This window comes from Episyrphus balteatus, chromosome 3 (assembly GCF_945859705.1).
Source record: "Episyrphus balteatus chromosome 3, idEpiBalt1.1, whole genome shotgun sequence".
NCBI lineage: Eukaryota > Metazoa > Arthropoda > Insecta > Diptera > Syrphidae > Episyrphus > Episyrphus balteatus.
The window spans coordinates 70,537,637-70,549,740 of NC_079136.1; the positions used below are offsets into that span (position 1 = coordinate 70,537,637).

A 12,104-nucleotide genomic window follows, 5' to 3' on the forward strand; every position below is an offset into this window, starting at 1 on the left:
AGGATTCATCGTTAACATGCCTTAGGAATCAAATATACATACATAAGTGTATTATTATTGCACAAAAAAAGAGGTTTCAAATTTTCTTAAAAGCCAAAAACTTTTTTTTGGAAAAAAAAACGCCAGGAATTGCATAAATTGCATTTTTTTTTGTTGTCTTATAAAAATAAATGTTTTCAGTGTTTCAAAATTTGGACATTATTCAAAAACTACTTTTTTTTCCCCTTAAAGCGAATTTACTGCATCGCGATGTTATAAAATTTTCTAATGACAAATGTTTTGCATGAATAAATACAAGGTAAACTTTCTAATTAATGTTAATGAACTTTTACATTTGTAAACTCAAAAAACCTATATTTAGCTGTCGAATTTGCCAAATGTTTACTCATTTAAGCTTTAAGGCTACTCTACAGTTCAGGGTACAGCCAAAAAGTTTAATTTTAAAAATAAATTTCTGACATTTCTGTCAATTTTGTATTGTATTCAGCGATGAAATTCTACCACGCTAACACGTATGATAACTATTTCATTACCATCAATTAAAGTAAAGGTCTAAAAGTGCAATTAAAATGGCACTGTTTGCATGCAAAAATTTATTTGCATGATAAAAAATTAAATTTCATTTTTACACCCTTTTATAATTTATTTACAACATGTTGTTCATGGTAAACTGAAGATATTTACTTGGAAAAACAGCTAAAGTATTATAATTATTTCAAATTTTGTATCTCTTAACAATTTGATAATACTATTAATTTCTGAATAAAACACCCTGTAAATGCAACATGCAGTATCATTTCCCAAGGTCAATCAAATTTCTAATTTTTTTTTTTTGTATTCATATTCTTCATCTATTCTCCAATAAATCGTTCAAACTTACCACTTTTTTTCTGTGTTTATCACGGTTCTTCTCCTCCTTGGTAAGGTGTCTTTTATATTTATTTTTTATTATTTTTCTTTTCAACGAAATTCGACACAACAATAACTTGAATAACTTAAACCGGCTACGACTTGACGTTCCAACCTTACAAAATACGAAAAATTATTTATTCTCTTCTATTTTGCTTTTGTAAAAAATTCGAATTCAAACGAAATACATTCATTAGATTAAAATTAAATATATTCGTTGTCAACTCAGCACTTTTATCGTCATCAAAAAAAAAGAAGAAAAATAGCAAACAAAACTATAAAAAGGGTTTTCGTGTTTTTATTTCATTGAATTTACTTTATACACACCCTGAAAGCGCGGAAATGAAATTCATCAAACTCGCAATAATGAAAAAAAAAAAAAATTAATGGCCCGATAGTAGCACCCCGAAACAATGTCAATTATAATTGCAACCGATTAAGCTACTCGCGACCTTTTTTCTAAGTTTTTTTTTTTCTTTATAAAAAAATATATTTTAGTTTAAAAAAGTCAACCACATGACTAAAAATACCCCAACGATCGTTTTTATCAAATCTAAGTACTGTGTTCACCACACGCGAGATACACGTTCTTCCTGTTTTGAAAATCTAGAGCCAATACTAGAAAAATGGGTTGCTTCTGTGGGGTTGAATACTTTGAGTAACTTGGCAACCCTCAAAACTTTGGCACTCTTTTTGGTCTTTTATTGGCAATTGGACAAAATTTCCGATTCGATTTATTATCTACGAGATACTTTTGATGATATTTTCAAAATTCACCAGAAACTCGTATAAATTAATTAAAAAAAAATTTATAACAATAAAAGTATTGAATATAATTTTTTATGATCAGCAAAAAAATGTACACTCAAATTTTTTTTTTTTCAATTATTATTATTTATCAATATCAATCTCTAAGGTCGATCAAGACTCGAAGATTGTGTATATGCAAAGTACCTTGCAGAAGAGACAACTTTAAAGATGAAAGTATACAAAAAAACGTTCTAGATCACAGCGCCTAACAAGATCGGTGGCTGCTAGAAGACTACCGCAGCTAATAACCGTTTTAACAATATAAAGCGAGGAGCACTCACACGTACCTACAAACGATCCGAACAGCTGATGGCCCTATATGACTGATTTGCCGGTTATGCTCCCAACAAGTTCCCTTTGGCGATTTGTTTTTTCTTTTTTTTTTTTTCTTGTGTACCTACTGACAAAGTGATGATGTTGTTGAAGCTCAGTGATGCTACACACCTCTATAATGTGTATAAGAGAGGCGGCAAAAATAATATTTATTTGTGAGGTTTGATGTGATCATGAGCAGAGAGTTTTTCTGAAAAAAAGGAAATTTTTGCTAAGAATTTTGTTAAGACTTTCAAGTGAAATACAGTGGGACATATTGATATGAAATATATCTGGGTTTTAATAATTTAATTTTTGGTGATAACCTTGATAGTCCCTGAAACTATTAGTCCCAAGACTAAGAAACTAATATTTATTAAATCTTTAAATTAAATGGTCACTGGGGTGTATGCGTAACATTTTTTTCACTTAGAGTTCAAAACTATTGAAAGTGAAAGAAATTTGTTTGTCAGAAAGAGGGTTACCAAGTTAATTTTTTTTTGTAGAAAATATTTTTATAGGTCCTTTTTCAGGGAAGCGGCAAGAATTTTGTTTAAATGGCTGCTGCTGCCATATAGGCTTTTAAAACAGTTTTATTAAAATTTAATATTCTTGTATTAAAAAAAAAGATGAGTATTTAGTTTTAATTTTTATCAAAATAAAGTTATAATGGGAGAAAATTTTTGAAAATTCCTTTTTTTTTAGAAAAGGGTACCCCATTGGATAATTTTCGAAAATCCTAAAAAAATAAATTTGTAATTTATTTAGCTGAATGCATAGGCCTGTTCACTGTGATCTCATATCTGTAAACCAAAACTTGTTTCGGGACTTTGATCTGAAAATATCTGCTTCCAAATGAAGGAGGAACAAACAATATTTCGATTTCAAATAATGCAGCAACGAAATTTCCTTTTTAAGTGTTAATTAATTATTTCTTCAAAATGGCATACCAACCTTTTTTTTGATAAATGTAAAAAAAAATATTTTTTTTTTAAACTGTTCTGTTTTAAAACGGTTTCATAAATTTAAAAACAGATTTTATATTAGATATATTTTTTTACATAACTGATGAAAATAGTGTATTTAATTAAATTATAATAATGAAGCTTTGAGATTGAGAAGGGGTTAAGTGACATTTTCGAACTTTTTTTTTCCAGCGAATGAATGGGTAAACAGTCAACTTAAATTTTGGTGTTATTGCCATTCACTTGGTGTTCCTAGTTTAGAAGTTAACCTTTGATCATTTTTTCTAAATCTCTCTCATTTTCATATAAAAAGCCGTAAACCAAAAACTTTAAACGACGATTACTCAAAAATCGAAATATGTCACTTCACTACTTTTCATTCTCAATGCTTTCAATATTTTTTTTTTCATAGAAAGCTTTAACAAAAGAGCTACTTTTACCATAAGTGCAAGTAAGAACGGAATTTTCCATAAGTGTTAAATCGAATTATGATGTTTTATTTAAAAAACCTTTTGCAATTTCGTTTGGTTGCACAACAGAAATGGCACTTAAAACACTGACATTTTTTTTTTAATATATGAAATCAATTAAAAAGAAGCACCTAATTGAAGTTAGGTATTACGTTTTTACGTTTTGGCCATTTTCTTTAATTGCTATACTTAAAATTTGTCAAGAGTAAGTAAAAAATAAAAAAAAGATCGAAGTATTCGAGTGTATTATTGCCAGAACGTTCAATTTTGCAAACAAAAACTAAATATATTCATATATTATGTACATGATATTTATTTGAAAAAGGGAATAAATCATTTCCCACATAAATGATAGTTAAACTAGAGATTTAAAAATTAAACAAAAAAAAAAAAAATAACCATCTATTATATTAGTCAGGTTTTTGACACCAAAATAAGAAATTTTACGGTAGAATTGCTTTCAAATTAATGAGGTAGTAACTGACATGTCATAGTCATATGTCTGATCCATGAATATTAAAGCATTTAAAATTATGAATTTAAACTCAAATGGTTTAGTTAAATATAAAAAAATCTGACGGAAATCCGTCTCACAACTTAAAATTGGATCAACAACAGAAATTTAAAAGTTGACAAAAACAGCCTAATAATAATATTCCCTTGCATACGACTTTGAAATATATATAAAGTAATCATTAAAATTTTTTTATGTAGGGTATTGTATTGTTATTGTTGCTTCACACTTATTTTAAATATTTAATTAAAGTAATTATAATATCAATCAAAATACAATCAATAAAAAAAACATATTTCAAGCTTATAGACAGAAACTCACAAAAGAATGAGTGTTTGCTAAACAGCAGTACGGCGCTAGCAGTCTGATTAAATTGGTTTGTTTGGCGCACAATGTATTGTCATCATAGTTTTGTTGTTTCTCTTTTCAATATACGTAAATATTTGTGATCGTAAACAAATCGATTTTAAACAAATACATATGACAAATGGTTCCATCAATTCCGTCTGCCAGTATGTCTATTGCTCCAGACAGAACTGCTTACGCGATTTCACAGACGGGAAATTGAATGAGATATAGAAATGTCATTATTAGGCTGATTTTTAAGATAGTAAAGTGTTGTTTTGAAAAATCGGTATTTCAAGAAAAACAAAATTTTAGCCTAAAATTTTTAGGTTACGTATGAGAGATTTCCAAGAAAAACTAATAACGAATAGACAAAAAATTTACTGATGAGATTTTTCTAATATGCATCGTGTTTGGAAAACTATCATTACACCTATACAATAAATAACAGGAAGCTTTTTGCTATATTGGGAAGAACACTAAACAATCCTAGTTTTGAGAGAGTCTTGAGGTAAAATTGAGATTTAATGAAACCAGTATTCAATGCCAAATTTCTCATTTTTCTGTCTTTATGATATTTCTGAAAAAAAAAATTACCGAATTCATTTTTTTTAATGATGTGGATTTGATCAAACTATAGATCCTTATCTAAAAAGTGGAGTTAAATTGTTAAAAAAACTCAAAAAAAATCGCCTAATGTCCTAATAATATTCGTTCTTCTTTTCTTGTTTTTTTTTTTTTCATCCGCTTAAGGTCCAACTATAATAGAAGGACGGGAACGGAAGCTACAATTATCAGAAAAATAATAAAACAAATCGCAGCCATATATTTTTGTGAGTTATGGGCATTCGAAAAAAAAGTCGAAAAAATGGTCACCCTGTGACGGTTTTTCATGTGCCATGACTACAAATCTTAATTTTCTCATTTTTTTCTTTTGTTACGGAACCCTGAATAACTTTCAAATGCATTCAAAAATTTTAACTCAGCTGCATCAGTTTTAAAACAAATATTACTTTTTTGCCCAACTAAGTACTAAAAAATTTTACATGACTAATTCAATGAACCGTAGTGTAAAAAAAATGCACTACGATTTTTTGGCAAGTTACCTTAAAAGTTGGTTTGTTCAATTCTCTTTTCAAAATGGTATAACATTGTTGAGAATATTCCATAAATACCGAGATAAATTTTTTTTTCTTGAGAAATCCGACTTTTTTATTAGGTAATTTTTCCATATTATTTAAGTTTTGTACCCTTTCACAACCTTTCAGAATACAAAAACTTAAATAATATAAGTCGGATTTCTTAAGAAAAATTAAGATTTGTAGTCACGGCACATGAAAAACCGTCACAGGGTGACCATTTTTACGATTTTTTTTCGAATGCCCATAACTCACAAAATATATGGCTGCGATTTTTTAAAATTATTTTTCTGATAACTGTCACCACCTACTCTATCTACCGTTTTCGTTTCGACGTTGACTTTTGGGACAGCCTGTATAATAAAAAATAAGAACTTCTGTCCCTTTTTCGATGGTAAAAAAAATTAAAAGTATAATATTTGACATACTTTTTGTAATAATTCAGTAAAAAGGCATTATTATCTTTCAATTAAGCCATCGAAACTCAAAAAAATTATTTAATGGAATATTTTTTACGAATTTTTAAAAATATGTTACATAAGAGTTACGCTGCAGCGCGCTGGGTCCGAAAGGGTTATGAGAAAATTTTATATCGGAGCTAAAAATTAGCACAATCTGCATACTAGCCGAGGCTTTGGCCAATAAAAATTTCAGGTTTATATATCGAATAGGAGTTAACTTAAAATATTAGGTTATGTTTAAACATGTCATTGACTCTTTGAAAGGGGTATTTGTATTAGGACACAGAAGCTAAAGGTTTTTTCTGTGTGTCTTTTTTTCCCAAACAGTATTTTTAAAAATAAAAAATTATTGAGGCCGTTTTTGAGAAAAACAACATTTTTCATAATATAATGGTCATATGGCTGGTTCTAAAAATAAAATTCAAATTTCACCTCTTAGGAATCGCCTTTGATTTAAATAATAAAAAAAACTTTAAATTTGAAATCATCGACACAAATACTTAACATAAAGTTATTAAAAGCCAGGTATTTCATTGGCTAAAATAACTAATGTTATAAATTATAACACAACTAGTGACCCAACATTATTGAATGACAAATAAATCCATGTGACCAACATAGTACATAACGTTAAATTTATGCTTAATTTCTAGGTGTGTCGGACTGGTTATTTTATATGTCAAAAACTCAAGTTATTAGTTTCAGAATGGTGAGGTTAGATCGGCAACTTTTAAAATTAGGTGAGAGCCTTTTAAAAACAATACGATTTTGTTTTTGTTATTATAACCACGCAATATAAATAAAAAAAATTAAAAAAAAAAATGATTATAATACATAATTCTGCTAACAAGATATATTTAATTCTAAATTAGCACCAATCTGTCCAAATTGATTCTATATTTAATCTAATTTGCATGATCATTAGACGACCTACCTTAATTTAGGAATATTGAAGTGTGATAACATTTTAGAAAAATACTATACGTTGTATGAAAAATTAAAATAAACATCATAAATATTTACTTGAATCTTAGAACTCACAGCTTTGTTGAGAATTTTATTGTTAAGATGTTAAGGAATTCTATTGTTGTTCTTGAGCTACAAATATTCAAAATATTAATGGAAATTTTTCCATAATTAAAGTTCCTTTAAAATAAACCTGCATGAAATGGTAGTTAATACTTGCTTATAAAAATGGATTTAATCAAAAATGGAAGTGGAAGTACATATTGTGTAAAAGTAGGTATGTACATAGTATTTGCATTTATTTAATTTGAAAACTTAATTTTTCGAAAACAGGATGTTTTTAATACTTTTTTAAGTGCATCTTAACAAGTGGCGTTCATTTTTGGAGTTACCATTTATTAAAACCAACAAGAATTTTACAAAAAAAAGTTCTTAAAGTTTAAGCATCTTATTGAGCAAGTATTTATTCACAAAACCAATACTTTTGCCTTAGAATGTATCTTAATTACCTTGAAATAATATTTTTATGATTGGTAGATATAAATTTTGGTGCAACCTTATCAAGTATAAGAAAGAAAATTACAATAAAATGTTACTGAGAATATTTATAAAAGTGTTATAAAATTCCTGCGAAGAAAAATTGAAATATATTAGGTAAATACCTACTAAGTTTATTTTTATTTATGGATGGATTGTAAATTTAAACTGTAAACTATTTACTTTGATGAACTAGTAGGTAAATTAAGATATTAAAAGAAATTTATATTAATTGTTTTTGTAAATTATGAAGGAATAACTAACCTTACTTTTGCTACATTTTATGATTTGTTTTATTTTCATGAATCATAAACAAAATTTCTAACGTCACTAAAGACAAATAAATAAAGTTTTAGCCTTGTAAGAAAACCATACAATGTGAATATTTAACTTTGCACTTAGAAAGTAGATTTACAATACCTATGAGCTTTGACTATAGATATTTGAGTTGCGCCTATTTTGGTAATGTTGGAATTTCTTCAAAATATATCTAGCTATATAAATTGAAAATGAAAGATCGATTAATATTAAAACGTACAACCTAGTGGTGATAGTTTATTATGTTGATTTTAAGCGGTTTAATACGAAATTACTAGAAACTATAATAATTGGAAAATGGGAACTTGGATTTTCAAGTGGTGTCCTGTTCACTGTACAGCACATGGGCGTCCTAATCCAAATAATGTGACAGAGGCTTTACACAATAGCGTAGACAGGTTACCTTAAAGCTTAAAGCAAACAAATTATAACATTAAACTTGGTCGTATATCTGTATTATAGAAATTTTGATGCTCTTTCCACTGTTTTTATAATGTTTAAACAAATTATTTATTTAAAAAAAAAAAAAAACAAAATCTGATGATGAGAAACTACTTTCGAGGATTTCTAAGACACGTGTGTTTACATAGCTGGCTGATACTGTTAGTTAGATTTATGTCTTTTGGAACAGTAAACTCGGTTTGCGTCAGTTTGCTGAATGGTGATAGTTATATTGCTGTTTGAACAAACATTTGTTTATATAAAATAAAAGCCTAAAACAATTAAATTTATTAATGTATTTACGTACGTAGAATAGAAACTGTATTAGTGACAGAATAATTTTTCTGTGGCTACTAGTCGTGTTTTATTAAACCCTTAATGAAATTGAATCAGGAACAATTAATACATATCGCACCCTCAGTGCAAAAGAGCGAGAACTCAAAAAAGTTCATTTCGAGAAAACGCTTCTGCAAAATACATACTGACTCTAAACTTTCCCCTATAACTTTCCATGGGACAGCAATTTATTTAATGTCAAAGCTCTATTACAAGAACCATTATGTTTATTTTGTAGTTTTAATAAATTTATTTTTTAAAATTGTTTAAATTAGGAAAGAGTTTGACTTTTAATATAGTAGGAATTGGATAAAAACAGTCATAATTTTTCGAATTTTTCGTTTACGTTAACAACAAGCCCTTCAAAAGAAAGGTAATTTAAAAAGCAACATTTCCTCATCATTATCTCAAAAATGTCATTTTTTGACTTATCGCTCTATTGCACTGAGGGTGCGATATATACAATACATAATATATGTATATATATGGGAGGAGGTTTTTAAAGCAAAAAAAAAACTAAATCCTTTCTTCCTTGTAATATATCTAGATCGAAGTGTTATTTGAAATACGCCACAGTGCACGTAGACAACCTGCAAATAATTGGAAATAACTTATTTCCAATTATTTGCAGGTTGTCTACGTGCACTGTGGCGTATACGTAATCTTTTTGTTTTTGTTTTTTTTTTTCGACGTGTCGATACGATTTATTTTTCGTTGATAGTTATTTGTTTCCTTATGTATGCATTAGTGAAATTTTCTTTTTTCTAATAAAATTCTTGCATAGCAAATTATCTAGGACTTGCTTCGTTCCCTTTGGGTATTTTTTAGTACACGTGACCGCATGAAATTTGTAGCGGTGTTGTCACTTATATAAGCTGCGTTCCTTTGGAAATATTTATCTACTTTTTAGTACTTAAAACTACTTTGATCTACTTTGCTATACTGAAAAAGTAGTTCAAAGCAGCTTTAAGTACTAAAAAGTAGATAAATATTTCCAAAGGAACGCAGCTATAGTAAATTTTTCAATGGTAGTTCCCTGTTATATCTCTAAATTATGTGCGATATGTGTCTGGAAATTTGAATGAAATTGGCTGAGCAAAAGTATATAATAGAATAAAATAATGTCAATTCATGCAAAAAATGGCTACACGCTGTATGTCCCTTGTCCAATTTTTTTTTTTTTTTTTGAAAATAATGAGAACATTACCGTTTCTGAGAAAATTGCAATATCTCAAATCTCAAAATTGTTACGTTCTAAAGGAGATATTATAAAAAGAACAGCCAAGGAAATTAAATACAACAATAAATTCTTAAAAAATTTGAAGAAAATTGATTTGACTTCTTCATCAAAAAATGTTGTTTTTTTTATTTTTAGTGGTACGGGCCAAAATCATGGAGGTGGAAAATTCTGAGGGCCAAATTATTAAATATCCAATTTGTGTTATGATGAAAATTGATGCTCAACACAAAGAGGTTTGTTCTGAGCATAAATCTCACTCTGCGTATTAATTGGTCCTTGCAAATTTTCTGTGCGACAAGTGGTTTTCGAAATATTGAGACCTACGCGTTTTTCAAAATGGCGGAATTATTACCCAAAATAAGATTTAAACTCAGAATAAATACCTTTTCAATTCTGCACCAAAACTTCGATAACGTCATAAGATTTATCAGATTTGTCGCTATTGACTGAACTTTAAAAAATAAATTAATTTCTTATTATTGATTAAATTTAGTATAATATTTACTGTTGTAGTTTAAAATATTTATCTTAAAATTATTTTTTTAAACAAGATATAAATTGTTTAAATTATAAAATTATATTAAACCATTTTTAATCATTTTTACAAAAACTTAACATTCTTGTTATAAACGAGCAAGTACGTGCGACCCTCTTGTGCATTTTAGTCTACCTCTATCAATTTTAGTCAAACAAAAAATATTTCATATTCTGGTGGCAGGTGGCTTTAGGTATTCGTTTAGGAATGGCGCCAGGTGTTTTTGACTGAATTTGGCTTTAAGCAGTTCGCAAAACTTTTTACTTGCGGTAAATGTAGTGCATTCGTAAAAAAATTGAAGGTAAGATAACAATCAAACATGACCTCACATTGATGGACAATGTCTGTCAGTCAGTCTGTTTGTCTTCATAAAAACTTGGCAAAATGGATGGATTCTGATTTATTTAAAGCTAAGTCTCCAGTTTTTTTAGAGATTGCCCAGACGGGTTTTTAGGATTTTTTTTAGAACCAAAAATAACGGTACTTTCTACATACAAATTTCGGTAAAGTATAATTTTCTCACAATATTGAAAGAAAAAAAAAAAAACCAGAAGTAAACGCACCGAATAAGGAAGAAAAGGATCTACTTAGTTCCTACATACCCCTGGCGCTACGTGATGAACGACATGGCGTACGTGTTATTAAAAAAATAAATAAATTAAATTTAAAATTTGCAAATCCAGATTCAAATTGTCAAAATTTAAATATGTGAACAAATTACTATTTATTTTTCATCAATCAGAAAAGATCCGGTATTCAAGAGAATAAAGTCTTCCACCTGTCTGCAAATAAACATAATTATTTACTCTTTTGCCAGATTACTTAATTCTTCCAATATGAATCATTATCATTTAAGAAAAACAAAAACATTTATACTCACATGCTTGAAAAAAACATGCGACTGTTGAAAACGTGCGATCCTTAAGTTGAACTCCGCTACAATTATTCTACAACGACTGATACCAGACGCAATATTTTAATCATACACTGAACCAAATCCTTACGTAAATACAACGAAAAAATTCGTTGAGCCAACGAAAATTTAATTAATTTTCAGCCGGTGAAAAATTTAATTGGCTCAACGAAATGGCTTTCATACGTTAATGAAGAACTTCATCAACTAACGAAAACTGTCGTATTTTAATGAAATTTTTCATTAAAATTTTCGATCGCGAATTAATGAATTTTTGCATCACTTTACGAAAGTTTTTCATCAATTAACGTAAAATTTAATTAAACACGGTGATATTTTTATGTATTTTTTGATTAATTGATGAAAGAACTTTCGTTAGCTAACGAATTTTTTCGTAAATTTTATGAATATTTCAATTAAATTACGAAAAAATATTCGTTAGCTAACGAAACTTTTCGTTGTGTTAATAATTTTTTTTTTAAGATTATAGCAGGTATATATTTATTGGCCTTGTTAAATTATTAACAGTCCAAACAAAAAATTGGCGTTTCGACCCGGTAGAGCTCACTTGGACTCATCACTTGACTTATCCGTGAGACACCTTATCAAAACGCAAATATTTTTTATATTCAGCTCAACTTACATAGATTTTTAAACAAAAACCTAATGTGAACTATATCCAGCAAGATTAAATTTTTAGTCCATAAAACAGAAATGCACCCGGCAACGATATTTTTTCGTTAACTGATGTATTTTTTCATAAGCCAATGTAATATTTCATTAGTATATGAAGAATTTTCATAAACTTATGAAGATTTTCGTTAGTTAATGTTGAATTTCATAAGTTAATGAATTTTTTCGTTACTTAATTAAAACTTTGATAAAGTAACGAA

The 12,104-nt window shown here is 28.2% G+C and overlaps 1 protein-coding gene across 3 annotated transcripts in view; it reads right to left on the bottom strand.

The window, feature by feature from the left end:
- The window catches only part of LOC129913839 (sodium-coupled monocarboxylate transporter 1), a 34,783-nt gene extending 32,789 nt beyond the window's left edge, over positions 1–1,994 (bottom strand). Inside the window, exons 1-2 of one of the 3 annotated variants that reach the window (XM_055992743.1) lie at positions 1,864–1,994; positions 881–1,024 (exon numbers count right to left, since the gene is read on the bottom strand). The gene's annotated coding sequence lies outside the window, so the exon portion shown is untranslated. Of the gene's footprint in view, positions 1–880; positions 1,141–1,863 lie in introns of those variants that run through there. The other 2 variants (XM_055992745.1, XM_055992744.1) reach the window with 2 other exon arrangements.
- Positions 1,995–12,104: the final 10,110 nt, after the last annotated feature.